Source organism: Gymnodraco acuticeps, unplaced genomic scaffold, assembly GCF_902827175.1.
Source record: "Gymnodraco acuticeps unplaced genomic scaffold, fGymAcu1.1, whole genome shotgun sequence".
Taxonomy (NCBI): domain Eukaryota; kingdom Metazoa; phylum Chordata; class Actinopteri; order Perciformes; family Bathydraconidae; genus Gymnodraco; species Gymnodraco acuticeps.
In genome coordinates, this window is record NW_022991180.1 from 572,032 (window position 1) to 582,919 (window position 10,888).

Genomic DNA, 10,888 nt, shown 5'->3' on the forward strand with positions numbered 1-10,888 from the left:
TTGGAGCAGGCATTAAGTCCAATAAAGTATATTTCCATTTGACTACATGTACAAACCCTCTTTTGTATGCAGATTGAGTGTGTGTGTTCAGGTAATATGCATGTAAGACTGAAGTGTGTATTTGTGTTGTATTTGTGTTGTATTGCCTGCATACAGTTATGCACTATTGCATTCAGGAGTGTGTTTGTACAAGGTTTTGGGTGCTCTTTGTCTGTGTGCGTGTCTGTGTTGTGTGCGTGTGTGTGCGTGTGCGTGTGTGTGTGTGTGTTTTCAGAAGTGAACATCCCGTTCTGAATGTATCTGCCCCCACACGGGAGCCCTGCTTTGTTCCGCTGCTGCAACCATTGTTTCATGTTTTCTCTGCATCCTCCAATGTGACATGTGTGCAGTATGTCTGTACGCATGCCTGATCCGAATTTATTTTTCACTAACACCTTAAGTGTCATATTTTATAAATCTGCTTTTCTTTATAGACTTTATATGCCTTGGTGAGGTCAGATATCAGGCATCACTCTCTGAAATTAAGTCACTTTGTCAATTTAGGGACTTGTGCAAGGCAGGAACAACACAAGTCATATTAAGTAGAGATGTCAATAGAGTTTGCTGTCTGAAAAAGTATTTCATGTTACAGTCTGTTGTGTTTTTATGTCAAGCATTTCTTTGTAATCACATTTGTGGCATGCTCAAAGCACATGATGTTCTCTGAGAAAGCATTGGTTAAAGAGGGATGACAAGTTTGCTGTAGTTTATACGAGGATGTAATCAGTGGTGTTACTTTTAAAAGATATGTTTTCAGTAAAACAATATTGCCTTCAACCCTTATCTGTAATCCAAAACTGATCTGAATCAGCTATTTAATGCCACTCTTTAATCTAAGCACAAAGCTTTCAATGTGGTTGCCAGCAGGTGCGTGCATCACCTGAAAGCCTTCACAGTTTATGTGACAGTGTGTGTTTTTTTTCTACATTTTTTTCAGTCAGAAGTTTCCACTGTGTAGGTGTATGCGTGGGAGGTAGGCGGAGGATGAGGGGGGGGGGGTTTCCTCTGAGGTTGGCATCCCCGAACACATAAAAAAAACACAGGAAAAAGGACTTCCCCCTGCTTCTGTAATGACACACACACACACACACACATTCTTTGTTTTCTCTTTCTCATTGTCCTTGGTTTTACAGACTCCTTCAGTCACAATACCATGCATAGCAAATGTATGCAATAGTGTTTATAATCTCTGCCAGCATACTAATTAAACATCCTGGGTTCACTCTGAAGTTATAGACAGCTCATCCACATGGGGGAGGCAAAGTCAAGGTGCTGCTAACATGTCATCAACAGCACTAAAAGTTAAACAATTGTCTCTGCAATATAATTCTTGTAGTTACATTTGTTCACAAAGGCAGAGCATTGTCACACGCTGTTGTGTTTGTTGAGGAAGTGGATTAAAACGATGGGATTTATATGGGATGATAATACCAAATGTCTTTGTTGAGGAACTCTTTATGTGTTTTACTAGAGGGGATGAGTTAGGGGTTCATAGAGTAGTGTTGCCCCCCCCAAAAGCAGGTAATGGCAGCATGTGTGAGAAGGAAAGTTGGACCCAAAGATGAAAGATAACAACTCTGTGGTTGTGCAGAAGCGAACAGTTTCTCTATATGCAGCCACAGAGAGCTATGGAAGGAGCTGCGTCTGTAAAGCTGGATGGGTCAAGGTTCAAGGCGTTTATTTGTCATACGAACATAGCTACAGTAGTTATGTCGATGAAAATCTTAGGTCACAGGCTCCTCCAACAGTGCAACACAATATACAGATACACTAGTTAAAATAGTGCAATAAGAGTCTATATACAAGTGATTGGAATATGATATATTAGATACATAATTGTTATAAGTTGCAGCCAGATGAAGGTTATGGATGTTCTCAGTGTAATGATATGTTGGGATTTTCTTTTTTGATGGTGGTTAAACACATGTGTGTTTTATACAGATGGGTTCAGGGTCAGAACTGATGTTGCACTTTGGCTTTGACTCGTCTGTCGTTTTGAGGCACATGTGTGGAAGGTATTAGGGGACTTTTGAGGTGAATCAGCCCGCCACTAGGAAGTCACCGGAAGCATTTGTAACACAACGTTTTTCTCCCACCACAAACAATACTCACCTTTCACTTAATTAAATTACCCTGACACATTAACATTGTACTGCCTCTAAAAGCTATATTTTAAAATAAGTTTTAAGTTGGATTCAAATCAAAAATTCTGTTCTCCTGCGAAGATGAGACTGTTGAGCTACAGAACAGAATTACTGATGTCAGCCAGGAAGCGTGATCACACACACACACACACACACACACACACACACACACACACACACACACACACACACACACACACACACACACACACACACACAGAAACACCTGCGTTGTTGGTTTATACTAGATTCCCTCGCTGATAAACTTCTGTTGTGCTGCAGCCAGGTGCATAATGCCACTGTGCGTGTGTGTGTGTGTCCGTGAGCATTCATGTGTGTTACCACATGACTGAAACACACTTGTCTGTGGGTAGACAAACACTACTAAATACAATACACACCTGAGGATTGCACAGATGAAAAGGACAAATGTAGACACTTCCACACACAGATATTGTGTGTTATCTCTCTGTATTCCTCTCTCACATGTCTTGTTTATCATTTTGTGTATTTCAGCTGTCACATTTACTCAAACTACTATTGTGACTGTCATAAACCATTGACAGTTCATAGCAGAGCAGTACAGTCATATATCAGTGTTAACATGCTTGAATCATTCCGTAATGAGTTTAAACAATACACAATTAAAACAATGTCACACAGATTTTCAGCGTGCACATTTCTGAAGGAATAACACACGACAATATCTACTTTGTTGTTTATTTCCATACAATCTATCAAACAGTCAATAGCTATTGTAATTTCAAGCATAATGCCTTGACAGGTGATATATTATATATTTATATTTAAAGTCTCTTCTCTTCCTGTAAAACGTTATATTCTCAAATTAGACTGAACTGTCCTTCACAGCCAGTGTCTCAGTTACCACATATCTGATTTACACACACACACACACACACACACACACACACACACACACACACACACACACACACACACACACACACACACACACACACACACACCACACACACACACACACACACACACACACACACACACACACACACATCCAGGGGTTTTACTTATCTGGTCTTACTGCTTACTGCACCTTTGTAAACACGGACATTATTTGTTCACAAAAGATTGTCTTGTATCCAACCAACATCAATTACAACATCAATTACAATATTTGCTCGATGTTCTCGGAACTGTCACACGCGTACAATTATCAAACACAATATTTAGAGATTCATGTTTCTAATGAACCCCCGTAAAAAGCAATTTCTTAGAAGTGTGTCTTTGTGTGTGTGCAGGGTTTAGGTCCTTTTGTATTTTCTGATATGCGTTGATGTAAGCAATTTATCTTTCTTGCAAACTCTTGAAGCTAGTCAAGGTGAGGAAAACCACAGACCTTTTCACACTTTTAAGACCATAACCTTTCCTATGTTTGTTAACCACCCTCCCACACACACACACACACACACACACACACACACACACACACGCACACACACACACACACACACACACACACACACACACACACACACACACACGTTTGCAGAAAGTGGCTTTAAAGAGAAAAATAAAGAAGAATTGGAAAATAGTTGTAGCTAAAGATATGAGGTTACATAGATTGAAGAAAGGAGAGAGTGAGAGAGAGTTTGCTCTTGAATAGTTAAACATCACAGTGTAAAATAAAACACAGATGAAAAACAAAAGTTTAAAAATGAAAAGCAAAAGGTGTGCTGCTTTGTTGTGGCGTAGTTCTTTGTGTTGCAGGTTGTTTCATTTTTACTCCTGCTATTTTATGTTTACTACTATATATAATAACCTTGTTCAGTCTTTTAGCATTAAGGAATAGTCATTGTGCTACTTGCAAAGATAACAAAGCAAAGAAGATTCAGTATTTATTTAAAAAAACAAAACCTTTTTCTTTGTTATATGCCTGATAATCACAAGTTGCTACTTCATTCATAAATGATGTTTGAATATAGTGTGATGCTGCCTGTCCAGTGGTACTCATGGTAGAGCTTGTACATGTGTGTGTGTCTGCACAGTTACCCTGGAGCCGTTTGCTTTTGCTGTCGAACAGTGCCAACCGCGCCTCGTTAACAAAGGTATGCGTGTGTGTGTGATGCACAGTGTATATACGATGTGCATGGGTCCATCTCTGTGTGTGTGTGTGTGTGTGTGTGTACAGCATGTTGTTATTGTGTATAGGCTGGTATGTTTTTGAAGAATATTGTACGTGTTTGTGTGAAACCAGTTTTCCACTTGCCTTCTGTCTCTCAGGCCCGTAGAGGAAACCCTAAGTTCTCATTTTGAGTCAGCCCACTGTTCTCTGTGGAAACTTCACACACAATGAATAACACACACAAACAAACAGACATGGCACATGCCGTCTACATGTGTTCTTCTGTCAGGTTTGTCGCAGATGGAAAAATAATGATCAAAATATAAAATTATTCAACTAAATGCCTGAAAACAAAACTGTTCCCACAATTGTGTAAATTAAAGTTGCAAAGGCATTTGTTTTCTTCCGTCTAAACCTGAAATGGAAACCCTTTTGTGTTGTGTTTATATATTTAGTTACTCCCTATTTTAGAGCATAATTGTGCAGAAAAGCTACCTGCTTTAGTTTGGTTACCTGTAATCAAAACAAATTGGTGTAACTTTCCACCAGCCGGGGTGAGTGTGTCTCTTCTCACTGAGTAACTCCATTTTGTTCCACTGAGCTCTGTTCAAATGACACTGTGCTTGTCATAAGAGTCCTGGCAGGTATATGAACATATTATCACTGCTTTATACAAATAGTGCAAAACATTACACTTTTGGTCTGCTCGATAAATCACGCCAAGAATGCAATATGTTTGGCTCAAATTAATTATTCAATGTTCTTTGCCAAAAGATTGACTTAAAAAGACCCCATTATGCTTTTGAGGGGTTTATCTTTCCTGTAGTGTGTTGTATACTGTAGGTTGCATGTGGTCTGCAAAGGCTAAAATCCCAAAGTTACCTCCAGAGGGAGTTTCTCTCCCACACACTCCCCCCTCCCCCTTGCCTGAAACGCCTCCATTGGACTCCTATGATTATTTTTGATAAAATGATGACATCGCTATGTAACATGTTTGCTTCTAAGCTCTCCAACTCATTGTACTGTGTGTGATAGGCTAAGTATCGGGACACCTCTGAGCAGTTGACCAATCACAACAGAGCAGGCCAGCTAATAAAAGAGCCCCTTTAACAACTGCTTTCTTCTTAGAACAACAATAACAATGATATAGAGATCTCAATCATTACTTATTACTTCAGACATATTTGTGTTGCCTCTCTTAATGTGGGGCTAAACCCCACCAAACCGTCTGCAGGGGGGAACACCGAGTGCACGTTCTCTCTCAGGATGCAGACATTTAGCTTCTTTCAACTAAATATCTGCATCCTGCCTCTGAAATATCACATTTTCTTTTTTAGGGGGTTTGTGTTTTTTTTTTTTTTCCACATGTGTAAGAGGGGGTATGTACTGCAAGAGACTTGAGCAATAGAGCAAAACAGTGAGGTAAACGCTTCACTTTAAATGAAACGTGAAGCAGAATTTAGTGTTTCAGGTGACAAGATGTCATCAGTGCACACCCAGTGTAGTCTTTTTGACATTTCATAATCAAATCAAATCAAGTTTTATTTATATAGCACATTTTTAAAACGATTTTTGGTCGAGCCAATTTTTTTTTACTATGTCTTCTAATCTTTAAACATGCATACTTTATGTTTTTGGTCGTGTTTTGGTTTGTAAAGTGGAAACCAAAACCTGTGCAAATTACTTTTACAAGTGGAAAAAGTTACGTGTGACCTTCTATTCACATGTAAATCATGGTACTGACAACATTTGCGTTTGAGTTCAAATGAATAGTGTGTAAAAGTATGTGCATATGTATATATTTCATATAACTGTGAAGTAACCAAAACTGTATTTTAATAGATAACGCATTTATAACATCACGGGTGTCACCTCACTGGTTTCTGTTTGTTGAGGCGCTTTCCTTCCTTGGGGGCTGATAACCTTTAAAGTTCTACTGCAGACATTTCTACATGTCACACACACACACACACACACACACACACACACACACACACACACACACACACACACACACACACACACACACACACACACACACACACACACACACACACACACATATCATTATTATAACACATAACTGTCACAATCTGTCAGTGTTTCCTTGTTTTTCGTTCAATGGAGAGTTTTATTCTCCTCGGTTGGCCTTGGCTCTCTTCTGACAGGACTATCCACTATTAAAGGTGTTTTTCTGCAGAATTATTTGTCAGTGAGATAGGTAGGGGGCGAGGTTATGGAGGGCTTTGTAGGTTAGTAAGAGGTTTTTGTATTCGATCCGGTGTTGAACAGGGAGCCAGTCAGTCGGAAGAGGATGGGGTGATGTGGTCAGAGGATTTGATGCGTGTAATAATCCAAGCAGCGGAGTTCTGAGTTCTGTATCGTATGGAGCTGGTTGAGGAGGCTGTCATCTGTAAGTGTGTGTGGTGTGTTCAAGTGCAGATTTTAATATAAAGAAGTTTCTGTTGGGCTTTGTCACCACAAAGTGTGTTAAAGGAACTCAAACAGGATAACACCACAGCACAGTATTTAATTAGTCATATCACAAGGTATGTGTGTGTGTGTCCATGCTTGTGTGCACAGGAGTGTGTCTGTCACTGCTGGTGGATCACAGCAACGTGAGAACAACTGTACTACCACACCACTGATGGAACAGATCAACAAGCAGAGCACACACACACACACACACACACACACACACACACACACACACACACACACACACACACACACACACACACACACACACACACACACACTCATACATGCAGCAATCTTTTTCGGGCAGCACAACGTATCGTGTTTCACAGTTTAATGTATGGAAATAAATAGATGGAGTTCCAGGCAGAGTTGTAAGATAAAGATCGAGAGAGGAGACGCATGGATTAACGGGGAACAAGTTGAATGAAACAGAGAAAAAGACAGACATGCAAACACACAGAGATTAGTAGTGTGTTTAGATTTAGATTCGTTTAAAGGAACTTTGTGCCATGCATTGAAATGAGACGGTTTTGTGTCTGAACAGTGGGTTGGTGCAAACCAGTATACAAAGCACGGTCAAGCAGCGTTGGATATTATCTGTCAATTTCCAAACTATGCTGAACACCTGCTTGGATATTGACATGATGTAAGGCAGCAAACATTGGTAGAAACACAGCAATACAGGTGTGGTTACTGAGAGTTCATTAGCACCCACATTTAGAATTAAAGCCATTAAATGGGACTAATGTGTTTCCATATCTCCATGTCCATGCAGATGATTAACATCAGGACTTAATGAAATTGAGGCATATGCAAAGAGAAAACACTCCGTTTAAGTTGCAGTATGAGCACTTATTTACACTTATTTTTCTCCAAGGCAGGTCATGGGCCGGTTATGAGGTGGTGCCCAATTGCAAACTAGTTTCTTTGTGTTTCCACTGCAGAGCCTCACATCCACAACTTGGTTTAACTTGGGCACATACTAGTTGCCTCACGGGCATACATTGAAGGCTTAACCAGGCATAAATTAGACATATTATTTATTATCAACCGCCTTTAAATGACTACCCGTTTGTATAGATGGACAAGTGATACTGAAGTTAAAGCATGTGTGTGTGAGTGTGTGTTTTTGTTTCTTTGTGACACATAGCTGTGATCTCTCTCAGCATGGTGTTAGGTCTTCAGAGTTACAGCGCTATTGTGTCCTGACTTCTCACATTACAACCAGTCAATATTATTATGGACACACACACACACACACTGGTCCAGGTGGTCAGTATTGTCTGAATGCGGGGGGGGGCTTATGGTCCACTGCGTGAGAACCGATTGGCTTACCATTAGCACTCAATGACCAGTTGTCAATGTCTGTTAAACACATGCGTACACACACCCTGTAAGAATCAGATTTATCAGCATATTAAATGTGTATAAGTGTTTCATTTATTGATCTCTTACTGTTTATTTTATATTAGGTCACTTTTATAATAACTGCAGCTATTACTTTTAAGTGTTTATACCAAGAAATGTGTTGTAAACAAGTTGTTTCACACACTGTCTCTCAGAAAACACTGTGTTGATCAGCCTTACTCGTCCATTTGTAACGCTTCACTCACTTCCACAACTGGGTCAATATGTGGTAATGAACACTCTTCTGAAGCGCAAGGGGAGGAGGGATTTCTATCTAATTGTTATACATAATCACAACAGTAAAATAAGCTCGTATGTGGTTGTTACCGTGACTGTTTTCTCAATGATGAAATATGTAAGGGGGTTGGACTGCCACTGCATCTACAGAAACTCGATAGATTTGATGAACATAGTACGCAGTATTGGTCACGTGTTGCCTGAATGTATCAAGCCATCATGACTCAGCTGATATATGGCCATCAGCTTATTTGCTCACTTGCACAAAATGGTAGCGTTTGCACTTCAGCCGAATTAACTGCTCTTTTTAAAACAGTGTTTAACAGTGTCTACTGTAGTCTATAATTACCCTGAATTCCCTCAGGGCTGCTGAATGAGGCCATTAAACTCTGCCATGTTTTCATGTTCCAGCGGTTCAAGGCTCCAACAATGATTTGCATGCAAATTTGCATGGGAGACACACAGGCAACAATAAACGTCTTTATAAATCCGGAAGCATTTACAGTAAATGCACTTGTATGAAACCAACCAGGCAGAAAACCCCGTTTGTCTTATCTCGTCCTCTCAGTAATCAGCAGAAGTGGGAGACGATGGGAGTGATACTGTGTCCTAAAGGCACGATGCATCTCAGGCACTTGATCCTTTAGGCATGCCAATTCCACTCATCATAGGTAAAGGACCTGAATAAAAAACACTGTAACAATCAAGTTTGTACAGTCTCCTTGCCAAAATCAAATGTGTCCCAAATGAGCTCTTTCCTTAATTAAATATGATCCTCTCCTTTTTGTGAAAAGTGGTTTTATTGCAGGTGTACGAATGTGAGATTGTTCCCTGGTTTGTCAACTAAAAAGACTAGAACAAGAGAGTATAATAATAATGGTTGAGAAACAAACAGACGTGCGATCGATCACCACTAAATGCACTTTAATACAGGGGTATCTTCTCTTGCGCTTTATGTATCGATGCTGCTATATTGTATTACCATGTCCTAAATACTTGGGTATTCTACTCTTACTCTTGCACTTTTCTTGCTTTTTATGTAATTGTGCTGTAATTTTCATTTTCTCAATGTTTTATGTGAGGATGGAAAGTAGCTCAAAGCTAAATCTGGCATATTTACACTTGGTACATTTTATGTTTTAAGTGTTCATTAATGTGCAATGTCCCTGCCAAATAAACGAATAAATAAATAAATATAATCATGTCATGGCTCTTGCTGAGATTTCTATTTTCCTCAACTTACAAACGGTTAAACGCCGATGCGTATGGATATTTTATTGGGGGAAATAACCTTGATGGAGTTGATTAATGAAGTGTGGGCTCCATCCTGCTGTTATATGACTCGTTAAAGCCTTTAACTTATCTAGTTTCCTTAAGATGTCACATTCACAGTCCAGCGCTAAGAACAGCAGTCATACAAATATCCATCTTTTTTTACTATCCCTTTAAAAAAATTCACGACTATTGGCAATGTCTTCAGTATCATCATCCCACTAAACATATCTGATAACCCTTAAAGTAAAACATACTCAAATGTGCAGCAATAGAAACCAATAGAAAGTGGACATTAACCAAGGCAGATATTTACAACTGTTCACACACATTTTCCCACACTCTGAGGAATTGATCGGTATTGATCACATGTAAATGCTATCGATTGTCTCGCCCTTTTGTCTGTCTGTATTGATTCAGTTGTGTGTGTGTGTGCTATGTGTATTAGTGTGTGTGTGACTCCTTTTTCTCCCATGCCCTGCAGCTGTTGGAGTTTTGTAGCTCGGATGTTCACATTCCTCCAGGCGCCCAAGTCCAGATCTTTACCCAACACTTTTTCTTTTGAAGTTATCCTAGGATCAGGAGAAAACAATAACTGGAGATGGTCCCTTAACAACTCTACTTTCTTCCCCTCTGCGCAGGACACGTCTGAATGTACGCCAACTCTACTCTTTGGCATGAATCCAGATAAGCCAAAGAGAGTTTGGACACTCCAGGTGGAGGAAAGTGAACACCGGAGCTCCAGTGTTCTTGCTCCTCAGGGTCCCCTTACTATTCTACTCTCCCAAAAGCCCATCCTTTCTCCATGACTTATGTGCAGTTATTCCCAACCTGTAGGTGGAATATATATTTCCAATAACAAAATGACATCTAGGGGTATTCATATTCACCAAGCCTTTAAACAATACTAGCCACTTACATGCTATTATATTATTCATTTAAAAATAAATGTTGTAGATCACACCTGAGAATCGTCTGTCTTTATAATGTTTTCATAAACATTTATCAATGATTTCTTCAGTCATTTTATTTCTAATCAACAGACAACAAATCTGCCACAACCTGACATTTATACAGAGACAAATTACTCGTTTTATATTTGATTCACATTGAGGGACGCCTGCACACTGAGGCATGTGGGTCAGTCAGTAGGGGCTTGGACTGGGAGCCGTAGGGTCGCCGGTTCAAGTCCCCGAACAGACAGTGT